Source organism: Phyllobates terribilis, unplaced genomic scaffold (assembly GCF_046119375.1).
Source record: "Phyllobates terribilis strain yellow unplaced genomic scaffold, ASM4611937v1 Scaffold_1__5_contigs__length_1240528914, whole genome shotgun sequence".
Lineage (NCBI taxonomy): Eukaryota > Metazoa > Chordata > Amphibia > Anura > Dendrobatidae > Phyllobates > Phyllobates terribilis.
This window is the reverse complement of record NW_027362761.1, coordinates 304,276,202-304,298,008: the sequence shown is the minus strand read 5'-3', so window position 1 is coordinate 304,298,008 and position 21,807 is coordinate 304,276,202. Positions and strand designations below refer to the sequence as shown.

At 45.9% G+C, this 21,807-nt stretch overlaps 1 non-coding gene across 1 annotated transcript; it reads left to right on the top strand.

Annotated features, from left to right (window-relative positions):
• Window positions 1–21,426: 21,426 nt before the first annotated feature.
• LOC141174757 (U4 spliceosomal RNA) lies at window positions 21,427–21,567 on the top strand. Its single transcript, XR_012252983.1, has one exon. It is a non-coding gene; the product is annotated as a U4 spliceosomal RNA (small nuclear RNA).
• Window positions 21,568–21,807: the final 240 nt, after the last annotated feature.

The window sequence follows — 21,807 nt, the reverse complement described above, 5'->3', positions numbered from 1 at the left end:
TAATTTTTTTCTTCCACATTCAAAAAATTCCTGTGAAGCACCTTAAGGGTTAATAAAGTTCTTGAATGTGGTTTTGAGCACCTTGAGGGGTGCAGTTTTTAGAATGGTGTCACTTTTGGGTATTTTCTGTCATAAAGACCTCTCAAAGTGACTTCAAATGTGATGTGGTCCCTAAAAAAATGGTTTTGTAAATTTTGTTGGAAAAATGAGAAATCGCTGGTCAACTTTTAACCCTTATAGCTCCCTAACAAAAAAAAATTTTGGTTCCAAAATTGTGCTGATGTAAAGTAGACATGTGGGAAATGTTATTTATTAACTCTTTTGTGTGACATATCGCTCTGATTTCAGGGCTTAAAAATTCAAATTTTGAAAATTGCAAAATTTTCAAAATTTTCGCCAAATTTCCGTTTTTTTCACAAATAAACGCAAGTGATATCGAAGAAATTTTTCCACAATCATGAAGTACAATATGTCACGAAAAAACAATCTCAGAATCAGGGGGATCCGTTGAAGCGTTCGAGAGTAATTACCTCATAAAGTGACAGTGGTCAGAATTGTAAAAATTGGCCCGGTCATTAACGTGCAAACCACCCGCGGGGCTTAAGGGGTTAAGCAGGTTTTCATCTATGCAGCTTGTACAAGTGAACTTCATTGTTTCAAAAGTGGGTTACCTGTCTAAGCCATGTTATTATAGTACCGTTTACATGGTTTACTCAGATGCATCATGGGCTTTTCCTGCCCTATGAGTAAAATACAATGTGGAAGCTTAATCAGAGAAATGTTTTATTTACATTCAGAACAAGTTTAAAAGAAACAAATAACCATTACCACAGAAATCTCAACCTTTTAATTGTAGAAATATTGTATAAATAACATTATGTATAGAAATAATTCTAATTTTATAAAAGTGCATTTATGGGAGGATTGTGGGTAAGTCTTTGGCTTTGCCTCGACCCCTCGGCCTGCCTCCGGTGTCTGATGTCTCAGCGTCCTGGAAATGAGATCATGATGCCTGCTTTGGGTAGCAAATCAATAGCCTTGAAAAACCCGGGAATAAGGGAAGGGGGTCTTTGGGTAAATTGGTCTCGAAAACAAGGCAGCGTGGAAAATTCTATTTTGCGACTGTAGGCGACAACGTCTCAGACCCAAGCGTTGTTGACTACTGAGAGCCACTCATCCCGGAACCAAAAAGGAGACGGCCGCCCACCCCGAGAAACATCCCAGGTGGGAACACCGCGTCATACCGATAAGAATCTGCTAGATCTGGGCCTGGCAGACCGGCGCTAGTGGGTTCGATGATGCCAGGAGGGGGCTAGCCTAAAGGAAGGCCTCTTTTCCTGGCGGGTCGGAGAGTTGTCCTTTTGGTTGCTGTTCTACACTGAAAATTTCCGAAAGGACCAAAAGAGACTGGGCGTCTCTTGGGAGGAGGGCATTTGGCCCTCTGCTGCGGAAGCAAAATATTCTTACCCCCCATGGCATTAGAGATCATCTTGTCTAGCTCTTCGAAAAGGCGGGAGCCCTGGAAGGTGAGGCTGCTGGACTTTTTGGAAACTGAATCCACGTTCCATGATTTCAGCTATGAGGCCATGTGGATGGTGATGTTGCCAGCTGCCAGGGCTGAATAGTCGGCTGTAGGAGAAAGGTAGCATCAGGAAAAACACGTGCAGGGTTCTTGCGCACATGAATGCAAAGTGTGCCCTGATAGGTGGAGGGCAGAAAGCGCTGGAGAGCCGGCGTGCGTGATTGTTTAGGCTGCTAGGGGTGTGGCTCAGGCATCGGGGAAAGTCTAGACTGAAGTCTGGATTTTTTAAGAGAGGGGGCCGCAGGAGACTCTGGAAAATGTGGAGGTGGCGATTCGAGCACCCTCACTGCCTGGTAGGATATATCTGTACTGAAGAACCGGAATCCTTCTTCGCAGACCGATGATGAAGCTGGGCATGAGATAACCTGGACAAAGACCTTCAGGCAGCTGGCAGGTAACGAATCAGTCTTCCCTCCCTGCACCTTCTGGATCTGGGGGGCGAGCGGGCAGGGGATTAGTGCCAAGGACCATCTGCTGGGGAATCCAAACACTCTTGTTGTGTTAGGGTCCTGCCTCGTAGACCACAGAGGATACAGTAGTGAAATAATTCCACTGTTGCCCTCACAAACCGTATCTGAAAGAAAAAGGGGAATCATTAATAAAAAAATAAAAAAACAACACATATCTAAGGCTACATACTCATTGCGTTCTGTGTCTCGTCGGAGTATACGTCCGAAATCCCCAGAAAACGGGGTCTGACATATGCGCCGACGGGGGCCATAGACTGCAATGGTGACGGCAGAGCGAACGTGCACTTTTTTCGACAGTGTACGCCTACAGGAGGCGGACTCTCAGACACAGTAGCCTATGTCTGAGTGTCCGCCTCCTGTGGGCATACACTCCGGAAAGCACACGTTCGCTTTGCCGTCACCATTGCAGTCTATGGTCACCGTCCGTTCAAACCCCGTTTTGCCGGGGATTTCAGAAGTATGCCCCGACAGGGAGACAGAACGCTATGTGAAAGCACCCTAAGGTAGAGATGGGCCTGGGTCCAGACCCGTGTCTGCCTCCTACTGACACCAAGCTAAAATGGATTAGCTTCATGCCAGTTGATGATGCACCCTTCTGGGGAAGAGAGAATTTTTTTTTGCATAGTGTCAGTAGCATACCCCCTTGTGTTTTTGTGTCCCCCAAAGAAGCATTAACCCCCCCCCCCCACAGATGGTTCCCAGGATTAATACTCCCACATCAACCTGAGGGCCCCAAAGCATAAATCCCCCCCCCCCCCAAATCCCACCAGAACCCCCCCCCCCAAGCATAAACCCACACCAGCCGCTTCCCCCAAGCATAAACCCCTACCCCAAAGCCCAGCAGACGGCCCCTACAAACATTATTCGAATCATGCACCAGCAGCCCCCCAGAGCCACCAGCATCTCCGCAGCATGCCCCCAGAGCCCCCACAGACCACCAGCATGCCCCCAGCATCCCCCCAGAGCCACCACCATCCCCCCAGAGCCACCATCAGCAAGCAGCATCCCCCCAGGGCCACCATCAGCCCGCAGCATGCCTCCACAGACCACCCAGAGCACACAGCATGCCCCCAATGTCCCCACAAGCCCGCAGCATCCCCCCAGAGCCACCACATCCCCCCCAGAGCCACCACCAGCCCGCAGCATCCCCCCAGAGCCACCACCAGGCCGCAGCATCTCCATAGAGCCACCAGCCTCCCCCCAGAGCCACCACCAGCCTCCCCCAGCATCCCCCCAGAGCCACCAACAGCCCCCCAGAGCTACCAGCTGCCTCCAGCATCCCCCTAGAATCCCCCCAGAGACACTACCAGCCCCTCAGAGCTACCAGCTGCCTCCAGCATCCCCCCCAGAGCCACCACCAGCCCCCCAGAGCCAACAGCTGCCCCCAACATCCTCCTAGAATCCCCCCAGAGCCAGCAGCAGCCCCCAGCGTCCCCCTAGAATCCCCCCAGACCCACCACCAGCCCCAAGCACTCCCCCCCAGAGCCACCACCAGCCCCCCAGAGCTACCAGCTGCCTCCAGCAACCCCCCAGAGCCACCACCAGCCCCCCAGAGCCACCAGCTGCCCCCAGCATCCCTCCAGAGCCACCAGCCCCCCAGAGCCACCACCAGCCCCCAGCATCCCCCCAGAGCCAGCAGCAGCCCCCAGCATCCCCCTAGAATCCCCCCAGAGCCACCACCAGCCGCCAGCATCCCCCCAGAGCCACCACAAGCCCCCACAAACCCCAGCATGCCCCCAGAACACGCAGCATGCCCCCAGCGTCCCCACAAGCCCGCAGAATCCCCCCAGAGCCACCACCAGCCCGGGTTACACGGGTTATACTGAATATTTTCTCACAAAACACTGCTCAAAAAATAAAGGGAACACTTAAACCTAATATAACTCCAAGTAAATCAAACTTCTGTGAAATCAAACTGTCCACTCAGGAAGCAACACTGATTGACAATCAATTTCACATGCTGTTGTACAAATGGAATAGACAATAGATGGAAATTATTGGCAATTATCAAGACCCACTCAATAAAGGAGTGGTTCTGCATGTGTGGACCACAGACCACATCTCAGTACCAATGCTTTCCGGCTGATGTTTTGGTCACTTTTGAATGTTGGTTGTGCTTTCACACTCGTGGTAGCATGAGACGGACTCTACAACCCACAGAAGTTGCTCAGGTAGTGCAGCTCATCCAGGATGGCACATCAATGCGATCTGTGGCAAGAAGGTTTGCTGTGTCTGTCAGCATAGTGTCCAGAGGCTGGAGGCGCTACCAGGAGACAGACAAGTACACCAGGAGACGTGGAGGGGGCCGTGGGAGGGCAACAACCCAGCAGCAGCACCGCTTCCTCCGCCTTTATGCAAGGAGGAACAGGAGGAGCACTGCCAGAGCCCTGCAAAATGACCTCCAGCAGGCCACAAATGTGCATGTGTCTGCACAAACGGTTAGAAACCGACTCCATGAGGGTGGTATGAGGGCTGACGTCCACAGATGGGGGTTGGGCTCACAGCCCAACATAGTGGAGGAAGCTTGGCATTTGCCACAGAACACCAGGATTGGTGGAGTTGCCACTGACGCCCTGTGCTCTTCACAGATGAAAGCAGGTTCACACTGAGCACATGTGACAGACATGACAGAGTCTGGAGACGCTGTGGAGAGAGATCTGCTGCCTGCAACATCCTTCAGCATGACCTGTTTGGCAGTGGGTTAGTAATGGTGTGAGGTGGCATTTCTCTGGAGGGCACAGCCTTCCATGTGCTCGCCAGAGGTAGCCTGACTGCCATTAGGTACCGAGATGAGATCCTCAGACCCCTTGTGAGACCATATGCTGGTGCAGGTTGGCCCTGGGTTCCTCCTAATGCAGGACAATGCCAGACCTCATGTGGCTGGAGTGTGTCAGCAGTTCCTGTTAGATGAAGGGATTGAAGCTATGGACTGGCCCGCCCGTTCCCCAGACCTGAATCCGATTGAGCACATCTGGGACATCATGTCTTGCTCCATCCACCACAGACTGTCCAGGAGTTGGCGGATGCTTTAGTCCAGGTCTGGGAGGAGATCCCACAGGAGACCATCCGCAACCTCCTCAGGAGCTTGCCCAGCCATGGTAGGGAGGTCATACAGGCACGTGGAGGCCACACATAATACTGAGCCTCATTTTGACTTGTTTAAGGACATTACATCAAAGTTGGATCAGCCTGTAGTGTGTTTTTTCCACTTTAATTTTGGGGGTGACTCCAAATCCAGGCCTCCATTGGTTAATAAATTTGATTTCCATTGATGATTTTTGTGTGATTTTGTTGTCCGCACATTCAACTTTGTACAGAACAAAGTATTCAATGAGAATATTTCATTCATTCAGATTTAGGATGTCTTATTTGAGTGTTCCTTTTATTTTTTTGAGAAGTGTATATATCCACCTACTCCGCTCCCCCACGCTGTATAACCTGATTCCTGCGGATTGGACTGCATTTTCCTGGTGACAGGTTCCCATAATGCCAGCAGTATCATCCCATCGCAGACCCATTGGCCTCAGTCTTATGTCTCACCCAGACAAATTCTGGTTTAAAACAAATAAAAGCAACTCCAGCTCTAAGCTGCCTCAGCCTGGCCTTGTTCTACTGGTGCACATTCGTATGTAATACTACATTGCTCCTGTAGGGGGCAAAATAGTACCGCCAGATCATGGTTTCATATAGGAGTAAACTTTTTCAATTAGCATGAATTTTATAATGTGAGATTTCTATTATTTTATAGTATGTGGTTGTATTCGTTATTCTTCAGGGGTGCATAACTCGATCATACCCATGGTTGTCTGGATCATAATATGTTCCTGATGAAGAAATATGCCAGAGCTGCAACTAGGCTTTTCTTTACCCTGAGCAAAGGATCAGTTCACTAACCTAGGCAAATTGGTTTATTGGCGCCCCCAGTATATGCTTCCCAATGTGCTTTGGATGTGCCATTAATATCTGACAGTTGGGGGTTCCATCTCTGGGACAACTATGTAACTGAACAGTGGAGGTCATCTAATACCCTCTGCACTACTCCACACTGAAGGGGATGAGGTTGAAAGTGGGGATGAGGTTGAAAGTTGGCATGAATCTATTTTCAGGACCAAATTTAGTGGCCACATTAGTGATGTGTGGTTGCTGGATGATGGCCTGAGATCCACCTCTTACCTGACGGCATTCGTGGCTCTTCTTTTGATTAGCTGGCCTGGTGCGACGTCATCATGCTGTGTAACGCTTATTTGATGCTGTGCTATGCTGGTTAATCAAAAGAAGAGCTGTGGATGCAGTCAGGTAAGAGGCAGTTCTCACAGCTCTTATCCAGGGGCCAAATATTACTGATGTGGCTGATGGACCGGGTCCAGAGGTGTGCCAAGTGTCCTAGTTAGGGATGGTTCCAGAGGAATGACAGCAGGAGCTGTGGTCTCTGACACCATCCTGCAGGAGGTCTATATGGACATTGTGCTGTGTTAGTCTGGTGGTTGGACCGTAGGTAAAGGAGTTGACTAGCACCAGATTCTTGGTTGGGTGTACTCTGTTCCTTTTACGTCCTCCCTTGATGTGGTAGGGTATTTCAGATTTCATGCAGTAGGAAGAAAAAAGCTGGAAGAGTTAACTGAATTGAGGCCAGACAAATCAGAGAACTGGGCTATGGGCCTGGCAGATGCGAGTCAGCCAGGAGATGAGTGCCAGGCTGTGCCGGATTATATACAGAGAAGTCAAGTCATAAGTGAGTTGCAAAAGACTAAAAATTAGTGGTAATGAAGCCTTATTGTGATGTCTGCCCCTGGCAATTTTTTTGGGGGGTTGGACTTTATTTTAAAACGTTTTTTTAATAAGTGTATAAAATTAAATGGTTTAATTTTTTTTATAACATTTTAATTCCGCCATTGAGTGCTGCCATTTTTATTTGATGGTGTGTAAGTGCTTGATCACTACACTTACACACAGCAAATATGTCAGCCCCAGGCCATAGGGGATTAGAGTCGGATCGCAATCTCAGATACTATGGCTGCTTCAGCAGTGAACTGAGGTGGAGCCTGGTGCTGTGCGCTGGGTTACAATTTCCCTGTTTCCTGTAATTGCTGGGATCTGAGCAGAACAGTCATGTAATTTCTGCACTCAGATAAAAGCAATTACCAGTGAGGTTCGGGCACCAGCACTAAGGTGGTGTCTTTATTCAGTGACATGTACTCACCACTGGATGAAGTCACAGCCGCAGCCCTGGTGCCCATACCTCATCAATATTTACTGTGATCAGAGTGGAACAGTAACATGATGACTTTGCTCAGATCACTACTGTTTGCAGTGAACACAGGTCTGTGTACCATTCTGCAGCGCTGGTGCCCGGATCTGTGCAACAGGAAATTACTATTATTTTAGCGCTGCAATGACATGACAGCTCCTCTCAGATCACAGTAATATCCCTCTGGACATGTAACTAATAGCTTCCTGTGTGATAGAGACTGCTGCTGAGCCATGTATCTAATCCTATCATGTGCGATGCAGTCCGAAGAGCCGGGTATCTAATCCTATCATGTGCGATGCAGTCCGAAGAGCCGGGTATCTAATCCTATCGTGTGCGATGCAGTCCACCGAACCGTATCTCAGTATCACATTACAGTCACCAAAAAAATGGCGCTGCACTGTGATCCTAAACTTCCTCCTCCTTTATCCTTTTGCAAATGCCCAGAAGGGAAGGCAAAGGGTGACATCAAACACATGGAGCAGAATCTGACAACATTGACTGCAGCTGTGATGTGACAAATGTCAGTAGCTGCTCCCCCTAGTGTTTGAATGTTGAAAATATCAAAACTTTTTAAAGAATTTTTCAGATTTCATACTACTAAGAAAAGTTTATAGTTTTTATTTTAATTAAAAACCAATACTTTACATTTTTTCAATTGCTGATTTTTTTATGACAATTTCCCTTTAAGGTTGATTGATTCAGGAGAAATGTTGTTGTGTAAACAACTTTTATTGAAATCCATGGTGCCATGCTTTATGTCAAACTATTATTATTATTATTATTTATTATTATAGCGCCATTTATTCCATGGCGCTTTACATGTGAACTCATGCGTTGTAGAAAATTACCATTGCATAAGTAAAATCAGCTATGTAGTAATATGCTCAAATATTTCATTGCAAAACTAGAAATCCAAAACACGAATGCTACATTTGAACATGGGCTTAAAATAGGAGATAGGAATATTATTTTTACTTGTGCATGCTAGTGCATTCACTTCATTGAATCCGTTACAATAGGAATAGTCCAAGATCTCATTTTCCACTTGTTTTAGACGATTAGGGATGAAAGGTGCAAAAACCATTACTCCTTTTTTACAGACAAGGGACGAGGTCTATTGCTATTATCACTGATTACAAACATTACAGCTTTCCTTCTGCTATGCTGTGGGTGTAATGGGAATACTGTCAGTTCAACTAGCTGCTGGGATCCAGCCATCCCTCAAATGAACCGCACTAAATTATGTCATGCACAATGCATTCAATGAGGAGTGTTTGTTCATTGTGCTTAATGCGGGTCAGTGTGAGATCAGCAGCAAATCCTTCCCATGTATGGAAACTGCAATCCTCAGATCTGCACTTCTCCAACACTGGTTAGGAAAATGTGACAGTCTACAGAATCTCTCCTTTTTATCACTGATTAGGGGCTTTCCGGACCTAAATATAAAACCTCTCAAATCTTTATTAATCCTTTCCAAAAGAACGGAGTGTAAAATAAAAACATTTCAAGGGAATTTGTCATCAGCAAGACACCTTTATTTAAAGGGAATCTGTCACCACTTTGGAGTTATCAGACCTCTACTATAGCCATACAGGGTATAGAAAAGTAAATCTATACTTACCTGTATGGCCCATAGTAGAGGTTTCATTGCACAGAAAAGCACTTTAATCAATTATTTTTTCCACAGGCTTGGCGTCCGGGGAAAGCCAAGCAATCCCCGCCTATTTGCTTATTATTCCCCTAAATCCCTGCTTAATTATCATATCCCCCCTCCCCTGCTCGTCACAGGGCCATATGATGTGCTCCCTGACTAATGGGCATGCGCAAAGCGCCGCTCACATAGCACGCTTTGCTTCATCCCAGCCCCGTCTGCCTGTGCTCTGTGCCGCAGGGTTCTATTGTGCAGGTGCCGGGGGGCCACTGTCACTTTCTGCGCAATAGGAACCTGCAGCACAGGCAGACGGGGCCGGGATGAAGAAAAGTGCGCTCTATGTGAGCGGCGCTTTGCGCATGCCCTGAAGTCAGGGAGCACAGTGCACGTCACAGGGCCCTGTCATGAGCAGCGGAGAGGGGGATTTAGGGGAATAATAAGCAGATAGGCGGGGATTGCTTGGCGTTCATTAGCCACTACGTCCCCCCAATCAGCACTCAGCAGCGCTTTGGACGCTGCGTATTTATGTTGCGTCCAAAACGCGGTGTTCTAATGCCGCACTTTTGTTTTCGGTACATGTGAATCCACCGCATATAATGACACTTCAATCGGTCAAAATCTGCAAAAATTGACATGCTGCGGGTGAGTTTGGGTACGTGGCCACGGTCAGGAGCCTCTGCAGGTTTGACGCTGCGTGTTTATACAGCGTCAAACCCGCAGCGTCCAGATGTTACATTATAGTGGATGGGTTCTCTAGAAAACCCACGTCCACTATGCGTGCATCAGAGGCTACTAATCACTTATGGATGTCTTTCAGGACCGCAGCATGTCAAATTCTCTTGTGGAGTAGTCTGTCTCCACAACACAAATTTGACCAATAGAATCTATTGAATGTGGTAAAACCCCACGGTTCAGTGAACACATGTGCATTTACCTGCGTTCAATAGTATGCAACGTCTGAATTATGGGCACAGAGCCTAAAATAAATTTATAACCAGCAGAGGGAAAGCCGACCGCTGGGGGCTGATATTAGTAGCCTCGGAAGTGGCCATTAGTCAACAATGTTCCCTGGCTATTAATATCAATCCACAGCTGTTTGTTTAGCCTTTACTGGCTAGATTGCAGGGGGACCCCAGAAAAAAATTGATCTGGGGTCCCCCTATAAAATCAAACCAGCAAAATAAACTAGACATCTCCGGGCTGATATTAATAGCCATGAAAGGGGCCATGGATACTAGTCCCCTCCATGGCTATTAATATCAGCAGTCCCAGAAATGGCGCATCCATAAGATGCGCCAAATCTGGCACTTAGCCTCGCTCTTCCCACTGCCCTGTAGTGGTGGCAGTGGGGTAATGGGGTTGGGGTTCACGTCAGCCTTGTATTGGTGGCTGACGTGAAGCCCAGGTTAGTAATGGAGACGCCCCTATTACTAACTGCGTAGAAAGTGGTCGGCGCTTTTTCAATAAAAACACGGGCAGAATAAAGTATTTTAATGAAATAAAAAACACACTTTTTTATAAAAAAAATTTATTGCATGCCTCCGCGAAGCCCTTGATCTGAAAAAAAAACGTAAAATAACAAACAACCGTATCCCTCACCTGTCCGCCATCAACGACGCAGTCCATGATCACCGCCGAGTGTCCCACAACGATCCGGGTCACTTCAACAGCTGTGACATCAGAAATCATTGATGCCACAGCTGTAGAATACATTATAATAGAAAAATATAAAATCACCCCCTGTCAGTATACAGGCTGCAGGAGGTCACTAGGGTTCATCAGCTGAAGATCAGCTGATGAGACCCGGTGAGTTAAACACCGTGGGAACATTCTTGCGAATGTTCCCAGGGTGAGCATCAGCTGATCGGTCATGAGACCGATCAGCTGATTATCGGCCTTAGCTGATTGCTGTCAGCACTGATCAGCTGATGGTCACGCAACCATCAGGTGATCGCTGACGTCACCAATCAGCTGATGGTCTGGTGACCATCAGGTGATCGCTACCGGCACTTATCAACTGATGGTTACGTGACCATCAGCTGATGGTTACGTGACCATCAGCTGATGGTTACGTGACCATCAGCTGATGGTTACGTGACCATCAGCTGATGGTTACGTGACCATCAGCTGATTCATGACGTCAGCTCAGGTCCTGGCAGCTCGGTACACTGCGGGGCGCGAGCCTCCCGTGAATCAGCGGTGCTGTCCTGTGCATATGAACAGGACAGAGCGATTGCTATCCAAAAGGAAGAAAACATGAATGTTCCTACCAGTGTCGGATGGGGGGGCAAGGACCCACCAGTAACATTGACTATTCAGCTACATGCAAATATTACATTACCCTTAAAAGGAATCTGTCAACAGGTGTTTGCTATGTAATCTGAAGACAGCATGCTGTAGGGGTTAAAACACAGATTTCAGTGATGCGTCTTTTCAAGTTCTGTGTTGTTTATTTGCAATGACTATTTTAGTACTATCATTGCTGGGACATAACAGCAGGTGCCTAGTCTGACTCCGCCCCTCCTGTCATAACCAGCTCACTGTCTATAGATAATGTACACAGCCTGATGTGGGCGGGGTTAGCTTTCTCAGCTCTGCTTCATTGCTAAATCTAAAAGCTGAGAACGGCTGCACCCAGAAAACTAAAATGCTACATCATTGCATTCAGGGTCTCTTTGCCTACATTACGCTGCTCTCAGATAAGGTATAATAATAATATTTTTTATTTTTATAGCGCCAACATATTCCGCAGCACTTTACAATTTTAGGGGGGACTTATACAGACAATACAGAATAAGCATATCTCATATTGAAAGGAGTGAGGGCCCTGCTCGCAAGCTTAGTCTATGAGGAAATGGGGGAGACACAAAAGGTAAAATGTACATATATTGTATAATGCAGCCTTGATATACTAAATAGGATAAATAATAATACATGGACTGGTCGTCAGCCAGTGTGTATACAGTCCTGACCGAGGCTATTATGTGCATAGATGGTATGAACCTGAAATTGAAGAAGATTTTAATATGGGCCAAAACTGGGATAGATAGTGTGTTGAAGCGATACGCCAGTCTAAAGAAATGGGTTTTTAGGGTCTGCTTGAAACTGTGGGTATTGGGAATTAATCGAACTGTCCTGGGTAGAGCATTCCAAAGAACTGGCGCAGTACGCGGGAAATCTTGGAGACGGGAGTGGGAAGTTCGGATTATGGAGGATTTTAGTTTTAAGTCATTGGCAGAACGGAGGGCACGTGTAGGGTGGTAGACTGAGGCAAGGGAGGAGATGTAGGGCGGTGCTGAAACATGGAGTGCTTTGTGGGTAAGCGTGATAAGTTTATATTGAACTCTATATTGGATGGGCAACCAATGCAATGAATGGCACAGGGAAGAGGCATCTGTGTAGCGGTTGGCGAGGAACATGATCCTGGCTGCTGCGTTAAGGACGGATTGGAGAGGGGAGAGTTTAGTAAGAGGGAGACCGATTAGTAAAGAGTTGCAATAATCGAGACGAGGATGAATAAGAGCTACAGTAAGTTTTAGCAGAGTCAAAGGTGAGAAAAGTCCTGATTCTTGAGATGTTTTTGAGGTGTAGATGACATGAACGAGCGAGTGATTTGATGTGAGGAGTGAAAGAAAGATCTGAATCAAAAATTACCCTAAGACAGCAGGCTTGTTGCTGGGGAGTAATGGTTGAGCCACAAACGGAAATGGCAATATCGGGCATAGGTAGGTTAGTGGAGGGAGGAAATAGGAGTAGTTCAGTTTTTGACAGATTCAGTTTTAGATAGAGGGATGACATAATGTTAGACACAGCAGAAAGACAATCACTGGTATTTTGTAATAATGATCAGGTGATGTCCGGAGAAGTGGTGTATGATTGGGGCTCATCAGCATAGAGATGGTACTGAAAACCGAATCTGCTGATTGTTTGTCCAATAAGAGCAGTGTATAAGGAGAAAAGAAGGGGGCATGGGACTGATCCTTGAGGAACCCCGACAGTAAGGGGAAGGAGAGAGGAGGAGGAGCGGTCAGAGAGATAGGAGGAGAACCAGGAGAGAACAGTGTCCTTGAGGCCAATAGTGCAGAGCATAGTGAGCAGGAGCTGGTGATCCACAGTGTCGAATGCTGCAGAGAGATCCAGAAGAGTCAGCAGAGAGTAGTGACTATTAGATTTAGCTGTTAGTAAATCATTAGAGACTTTAGTGAGGGCAGTTTCAGTAGAATGTAAAGAGCGGAAACCAGAATGTAAAGGGTCAAGAGGAGAGTTGTCTGAGAGATAGTGGATTAGACAGGAATGGACCAGGCGTTCCAGGAGTTTAGAGATAAAGGGAAGATTGGAAACAGGTCTGTAGTTGGCCATGCCGTTCTGGTCAAGGGATGTTTTTTTAAGTAATGGATGTATGCTGGCATGTTTAAAAGAAGAGGGAAAGATACCAGATGGGAGGGAGAGGTTGAAAATTTTAGTTAGGTGAGTGGTGACAGCTGGAGAAAGGGACTGAAGGAGATGTGAGGGAATAGGGTCACTGGTGCAGGTGGTAGGGCGAGAAGATGCAAGGAGCCTGATCACTTCATCTTCCGTGACTGGTTTGAAGTCAAAGTGAGCAAGATGCGGTGGGGGTGGGGCATGCATAACATTTGGGGATTGGGAGAAAATTTCCTGTCAGATATGGTCAATTTTTTCTTTGAAATAATTGGCCAGATCGTCAGCACTGAGGTCGGTGGTCGGGGCCTGTGCCGTTTGATTGAGGAGAGAGTGAAACGTGTCAAAGAGGCATTTAGGATTATAGGAAAGTGAGATGATGAGGTTGTTAAAGTAGGTTTGTTTGGAGAGGTGAAGGGCAGAGTTATATGTTTTCAGCATAAATTTATAATGGAGGAAATCTTCGGGCAGATTAGATTTTCTCCACAGCCATTCAGCGCACCTGGAGCACCGCTGGAGAAGACGTGTTTGAGGTGTGTGCCAGGGTTGTTGCCGTCTATGCCGAAATGTTCTTTGTGTAGAAGGTGCGGCGTCATCCAGGGCGCATAACAATATTTCGTTATAATGCTTCAATGCAGAGTCGGGACATGAGAGGGAGGAGATTAGGGCCAATGATTGCAACTTTTTCATAAATTTCTGGGTGTTAATGGCGCATATATTTCTATAAGTGTGGAATGTGGGGGTTTCTTGAGTAGAGTCACAGTTCTTGACAGAGAATGAAAGAAGATTATGGTCAGAGAGTGGAACGGGAGAGTTAGTAAAGTCATGTACTGGGCAAAGCCGGGAGAAGATCAGGTCCAGTGTGTTCCCGTCTTCATATGTAGGAGAAATAGAAAGCTGTGAAAGGCCGAAGGAGGAGGTTAATGATAAAAGATGAGCCGCAGATGGGGAGAGGGGATCGCCAATTGGGATGTTAAAATCTCCCATGATTATCGTGGGGATGTCGCAGGATAGAAAATTTGGAAGCCAAGCAGCAAAGTGATCCAGGAACTGATGGGGGGACCTGGAGGGCGATAGACAACCGCCACACGCAGGGAGAAGGGCCGGTAGAGACTGACTGACTGTGTGGGCTTCAAAAGAAGGGAAGATAAGGGAGGGTACTGGGAGGGATGACCTGAAAAGTACATTTTGTTGAAAGAAGCAGACCAACACCTTCACCTTATTTGTTGTGAGGTCTCAGGGTATGAGAGAAGTGTAGGCCACTATATGAGAGTGTGGCAGCGGCGGTGGTGTCTGAGTGCTGGATCCAGGTTTCGGTGAGAGGAAAGGAAAAAACCTGCTGACAGATTCCCTTTAACTCCTTTCTGACCCAGGGTGTATTAGTTTGTATCTATGCCCTGGGCCTTATGGGCCTGATACGTATTAATACGCCCTGGCAAGCGGTGCAGGCGAGATCGCCGCCGGGTGTCAGCTGATTCTCATAGCTGACACCCTGTGCTATGTGCAGGGAGTGGTCCCGCACCGCTCCCGGCACATTAACCCCCGAAATGCTGCGATCGAAATCGATCGTAGCATTCCGGTGGCAAGAGGAGGTAAGCGCGATACTTACCTTCTCTGCCGGCGTCCAGCGGCGTCTGAATCCGGTCCCGGATGTTGCCATGGTGACCCGACGTCATCATGACAACATCCGGGTCACCAGGAGGCAGGAAGTTGCTTTGGTCATGCGCAGTGCACGACCAAAGTAACTTCTCCCTGTGTAGCGCTGACAGGCTGCATGGCATCGGTAGCTGCTGCTCTCTATGCCATGCAGGCGATCAGGCTGCAAAAAGTGAAAGTCCCATAGTGGGACAATGTGAACAAGTAATAAAAATGTCAGAAAGTGGAAAAAAAAAAAAATGTAAAAATATTTTTTTCAAAAATGAAAAAAAATAATAAAAAAAATATATTGTACCCATAAATAAATAAGCTTTTCAAAAAACAATACAAAAAACAATAAAAGTACACATATTTGGTATCGCCGCGTCCGGAACGACCTGACCTATAAAACTGTCCTACTAGTTAACCCCTTTAGTGAACACGGTAAGAAAAACAACAAAAAAAACGAAACATAAAACAATGTTTTATCATCATACTGCCAAACAAAAAATGGAATAAAACGCGATCAAAAAGACGAATGTGAATAAAAATGGTACCGCTGAAAACGTCATCTTGTCCCGTAAAAAAAAAGCCGCAATACAGCTCCAACAACAGAAAAATAAAAAAGTTATAGCTCTCAGAATAAAGCGATGCAAAAACAATTCATTTTTCTATAAAATAGTTTTTATTGTGTAAAAGCACCAAAATATAAAAAAATTAAAAAATGTTGTACCGCTGTAAACGTACTGACCCGAAGAATAAAGCTACCTTATCAATTTTACCACACGCAGAACGGCATAAAAAAAAAAAAAAATTCCTGAATTGTTGGCTTTTTTTATTCTGCCTCCCAAAAATCGGAATAGAAAGCGATCAAAAAATGTCATTTGCCAAAAAATGATACCGATAAAAACGTCAACTTGTCCCGCAAAAAACAAGCCGTCACATAACTCTGTTGGCCGAAATATGGAAAAATTATAGCTCAAAATATGGCGATGCAAAAACTAGTCTTTGCAAAAAAAATGTGTCTTTTAGTGTGTGACAGCTGTCAATTATAAAAACCCGATATGAATCTGGCATCGCTGTAATTGCACTGACCCAAAGAATAACGTCGTCTAATCACTAATCACGAGGAACGGCATAAAAAATAAACTTTAGGGTTAGGGTTGTGCTAGGGTTAGGGTTGGGCTAGGGTTGGGGTTGGGCTAGGGTTAGGGTTGGGCTAGGGTTAGGGTTGGGCTAGGGTTAGGGTTGGGCTAGGGTTAGGCTAAGGTTAGGGTTGGGGTTGGGATTTTTTCAGAAGTAAAGAAAAAAAATGATGACGATATGGTGACTAGTGAGCGCAAGTACTCGCTACTTGAGTTTGCATCGGGTGCTTGGGTATGCACCGAGTATGGTGGGTGCTCAAGTGACATGCTCGAGTCTCCTCCCCAAATGTTTTGCAGCTGTTATACAGCCCAAAAAAAACTTGCGGGGATTGCCTGCCATGCACGAGCGATCCCCGCATGCTTTTTTTTGGGTGTCTAATAAAAAAAACATGCGGGGCAGGGACTCGAGCATGTCACTTGAGCACCCGCGATACTTGGTGCATACCTTAGTACCAGATGCAAACTCAAATAGCGAGCACTTGCACTCAAGACTAATGACAACTTATTCAATATGATGACCTAGTGTTATCAAATTCTGTGTCGTACCTCTGGGTTCAAAATGTTCACTATACCCCTTGATAAAATCCTGGAGGGATGTAGCTTCCAAAATGGAGTCACTGGGGGAGGGTGGGGTGGTTTCCACTATTCAGGCACATCAGGGACTCCCCAAACGCAACCTTGTGAAAATGCAAAATTGGGGGCTGAAAAACATTTTTGTTGAAAAAATGTTATTTTTACAGTTCAATGTTATAAACTTCTGTGAAGCACCTAGGGGTTCAGGGTGCTCACCACACATCTAGATAAGTTCCCTAAGGGGTCTAGTTTCCAAAATGGTGTCACTTGTGGGGGGTTTCCACTGTTTAGGAACATCAGGGGCTCCCCAAACGCAACATGGCGTCCGCTAATTATTCAAGCAAATTTTACATTCAAAAAGTCAAATGACGCTCCTTCCCTTCCGAACCCTGCCGTGCGCCCAAACAGTGGTTTTTCCGCACATATGGGGTATCGGCTTACTCAGGAGAAATTGTACAACAAATTGCATGGTGCAATTTCTCCTGTTACCCTTATGAAAATGTAAAATTGGGGGCTGAAAAACATTTTTGTTGGAAAAATGTGAAAATGTTATTTTTACAGTTCAATGTTATAAACTTCTGTGAAGCACCTGGGGGTTCAGGGTGCTCACCACACATCTAGATAAGTTCCCTAAGGGGTCTAGTTTCCAAAATGGTGTCACTTGTGGGGGGTTTCCACTGTTTAGGCACATCAGGAGCTCCCCAAACGCAACATGGCGTCCGCTAATTATTCAAGCAAATTTTACATTCAAAAAATCAAATAGCGCTCCTTCCCTTCCGAGCCCTGCCGTGCACCCAAACAATGTTTTTTCCTCACATATGGGGTATCTGCGTGCCCAGGGGAAATTGCACAACACATTTTGGGGTCCAGTTTTTCCTGTTACCCCTGCGAAAATAAAAAAAATTGGGTCTAAAGTAACATTTTTGTGAAAAAAGTTAAATGTTCATTTTTTTCTTCCACATTCCAAAAATTCCTGTGAAGCACCTGAAGGGTTAATAAACGTCTTGAATGTGGTTTTGAGCATCTTGAGGGGTGCAGTTTTTAGAATGGTGTCACTTTTGGGTATTTCTGTCATAAAGGCCCCTCAAAGTCATGTGATGTGGTCCCTAAAAAAATGGTTTTGTAAATTTTGTTGCTAAAATGAGAAATCGCTGGTCAACTTTTAACCCTTATAGCTCCCTACTAAAAAAAATTTTGTTCCAAAATTGTGCTGATGTAAAGTAGACATGTGGGAAATGTTATTTATTATTAACTATTTTGTGTGACATATCTCTCTGATTTAAGGGCATAAAAATTAAAATTTTGAAAATTGCAAAATTTTCGCCAAATTTCCAATTTTTTCACAAATAAACGCAAGTGATATCGAAGAAATTTTACCACTATCATGAAGTACAATATGTCACGAAAAAACAATCTCAGAATCAGGGGGATCCGTTGAAGCGTTCCAGAGTAATTACCTCATAAAGTGACACTGGTCAGAATTGTAAAAATTGGCCTGGTCATTCACGTGCAAACCACCCTCGGGGATAAAGGGGTTAATCACAAATGTATCTATGTGTCTATATTATAATAAACTGGGTATTTTCCTAAATGAATGATAACATGCAGAAGTTGTCTGAATATAGTGAATCAAGTGTGTTGTGCCAACCACTGCTCATATGGGATGGTCAGGGGCCCACCAGGGCATACACCTGTTCCCCTGTGGGCCAGTCTGAACCTGGTTTCTACTGAAGGACAGTAAGCAGAGATCTCAAAACTGAATAACTGATACAGAATATTTATTAGGAAACTGTACTTAGGGTATGTGACTGCGGCCCCGACGCTGCGCAGTAGCTGCACGGCTTCCGCCCTCATTTTATGCAAATGGACGGTGCAATTTTTTTTTTTTACATGCGGACTTTCCTCATAGATGTTAATCTATGGGGATAGTCCACATGTGAACACGCAAGAGAAATTGACATGCTGTGATCCTGAAAGACGTCCCGCATGTCAGTTTCCGTGGGTGATCCGCAGGTACACAGACGCATGGTAGACATGGGATTTCTAGAAATCCCATCCACTATGCTGTAACATCTGGACGCTGCGGGTTTGACGCTGCATAGACACACAACGTCAAACCCGCAGCGGCTCCTGACTGTGGGCACATACCCTTAGTCATACAAAGTGTAACTTTTATTTCCTTTAACCATTCTGAAGAGCATACTTCGTGGCTCACCCCTTCTGCTCAGTGACCTTGGAGTCTGATCTACCATATATGATCACGTTATGTAGGGGATGGGAACCGTTTTTTTTTATTTTCAGTTATTGTCTAGAGTCGTCATAACACAGTGTCAACTCCTATAGCCATAGAGAACCACAGCTGAACTTTATTTTACCGAGACTGGCTAACCATCTAATGTGCATGGGAGTGTCCCCACTCCTCCCTGCCGGCGGATACTGCGTGAAAGTAGGATCAGGCATGTTGGATTCCAACATGCCTCATCTTTTGAGGGAGATAAGCCGCTGCCAAAGATGTTTGGCAACCACTTATTCCCCACTCTCCACTGAGATCACATCCACACTTGGTAGATGACGTGTTCTGGGAAGAGGAACAATGGCAGCTGTCCGATTGTGTGTTCGGCTAACTGCTATCTAAGATGTGTACCACCCTTACATGAGTGCAGACCTGCTCTAGTAAAATGAGTGCAAACAAAATGTGGAGCAGTTATGGCTCCTGTAAATGGGCCGATCCAGGCAGCTAAACACCTGCCACTGAATATTCTATGAGCACAGAACAATCGGTGATGTGATCTTTCTGTGTGTATATAATATGTTGTAGGCAGCACATGCCGGATGGTTTATACAAACTAATAGTCATGAAGAAGCGTTCCTATAAATGCTTGTTCATCAATTGTTTTGTCTCATCTACTCAGTGAATAGTCAGGGTTTGGCTAGAAGTAAGTACTCTACCTTTTGCCTGTCTTATGCAGCCCAATGTTTTTCTATGATAAACCACAGTAGCTTCTACATACAAGGAAACAAACCAGAGGGCGTTGTAGTAATGCAATTACCGTACATTTTCTGGCATAAAAACTGTGTTGTTGAATGTAATTTGTAATAAAGACCCCCCAATCCATCCACTCTATTCATGAAGAGAGCGCCCCCTGCCCCTCTCTGAAGAGACTGACAGGATGCTGTGTATACAGAACGTAGTGTGAAACCAGCTCACAAAAACACACAAATGGATCTATTTTTTGTATTTTAATATAGCTAAGATACATTTTTCGCATTTCATTCTGTTCAGTTGTCATGTAAACTGAAGCACTGAACTATCTGAGGCTTTTACAGACAGTGCTGCACCACTTTGGGGGATAACAGTCTTTGGAGTCATATGTTCCAATTTGCCCAAACAGGGCAAGTAATTGGAAGCTGCACGCCAGGATGGTGGCCGTTTTGTGCATTTAAGCAGGGATTGTTTTTTGACCAGCGATATCCACAAATAACAACTCAGTCTCAGGCTGAAACGTGTTGGAAAGTTGAAAGTTACCACTGGACAAATTGGAAGATGTTGTTGGAGTAAAGTTAATCATTGTATCTGGAAACACGGCTGGAGAATTCTCTCCCGTATAAAAGCCGCACCATCAGCCGGTCAGCAACCTCCGGATCAGGGGGAGGACTCCGCATCACTATACCATAGGTTTCCCAATGTATTAAAGGGTTATTCCAGTCTTCTAAGATGAATATTGTCAGATATTGCTTTTTCAATTTACTGCTTATTAACATTTGCAGCTGTTCTTGAGCTATTAACACTTTTGCTTACAGCTCGTTGCCTAGGACACCGACCACCACTGCGGTGTAACAGTGATTACCTTGAGCTTGTACGCGCTGGATTGAAGCTGACCAGGATAGCTGGAATGCACTATTACTTCTTAATCCCAACCAGTGCTTACAAGCTAGACGGCAGTGGTGGTCGGTCTCCTAGGCAACGCGTTATAAACAAAAGTATTAATATCTCTAAAACGGTGGAAAATGTTACTAAGCAGAAAATTACTAATATTCACCATGGCCTCTAAGGGGTTAACTGTCTGCAATCCCAGCAGTTACCAGCCGGCTTCTGCTGTACAAAACAGCCAACACTCACACACTGGCCTTCTATACAACAGCTATGGAGCAATCTGACTGTGCTCTCCGAGCCCTTCATGCTGTCACAAAGCAAAGGCTTCCTGTATGTACACGACCTCTTCAAGACCCGCAGCCGCCGGCACGGCTTAGACCGATAGGTGGCGCTGGTGAGTACATAATAGTGCCTCATTTACAGCAGTGTACTTCCTGACGTAGACGCTCTGGAGACTGGGCACGGAACCGAGCAACTCTATGATCCCCACCACGCCGATCACACCATGCAGCGCACGCCGCTCAGGCAGCCATCACCACGCTCGTCAGTGTCCTCAGGTGAATACTGGGTAAGAGGGGTGGATGACGTGACGAGCCACTGCCTCATTTGCATTGGATACCCATCATGCCCCACTCGTTGCTCTCATGTATGTGATAATTTCTACATATGAGACACTGTATTAGTACAGAACATAGCGCGGGCAGGCTGGGAGGAGAGCAGATAAGAAGTAGGTGAAGAATGGGAAGCAGAGTGATTTTGGGTGTAGTCGCCATAATCTAGCAGATTGCCCCGATCATGTGGGCTCCCGGGCCGGACTCTAGTCGGTAGCTTTGCGCAGTGGCAGTATCGTAGCCAATGAGGTTTATCCGAGGCGCGATTATTGCTAATTGAAAACTTTTCCCAATACCCCGCCGTGACGGCTTGAAATACAGCCGGCACCGGCAATTTTTGACAGTCTCTACGGAGACTGAACATGTGTGGTTAAATATAGATCTATGAGGGGCTATGATTGTGATAGGCTCTCAGCTTCTGACAAGTGACATTAGGCTGTGATGGTCAGTGTGGGATGTTCTCTGTGGGATCCAGTCCACTAGCCTCAGCACTTTGCGCTATAATTTATTTACTACAGAGCTCCTTAGTGTTAGGAGATCTCTTATCTGTTCTCATTGTAGCGAAGCCCATTCACACACTGCGTCTATCACATGGA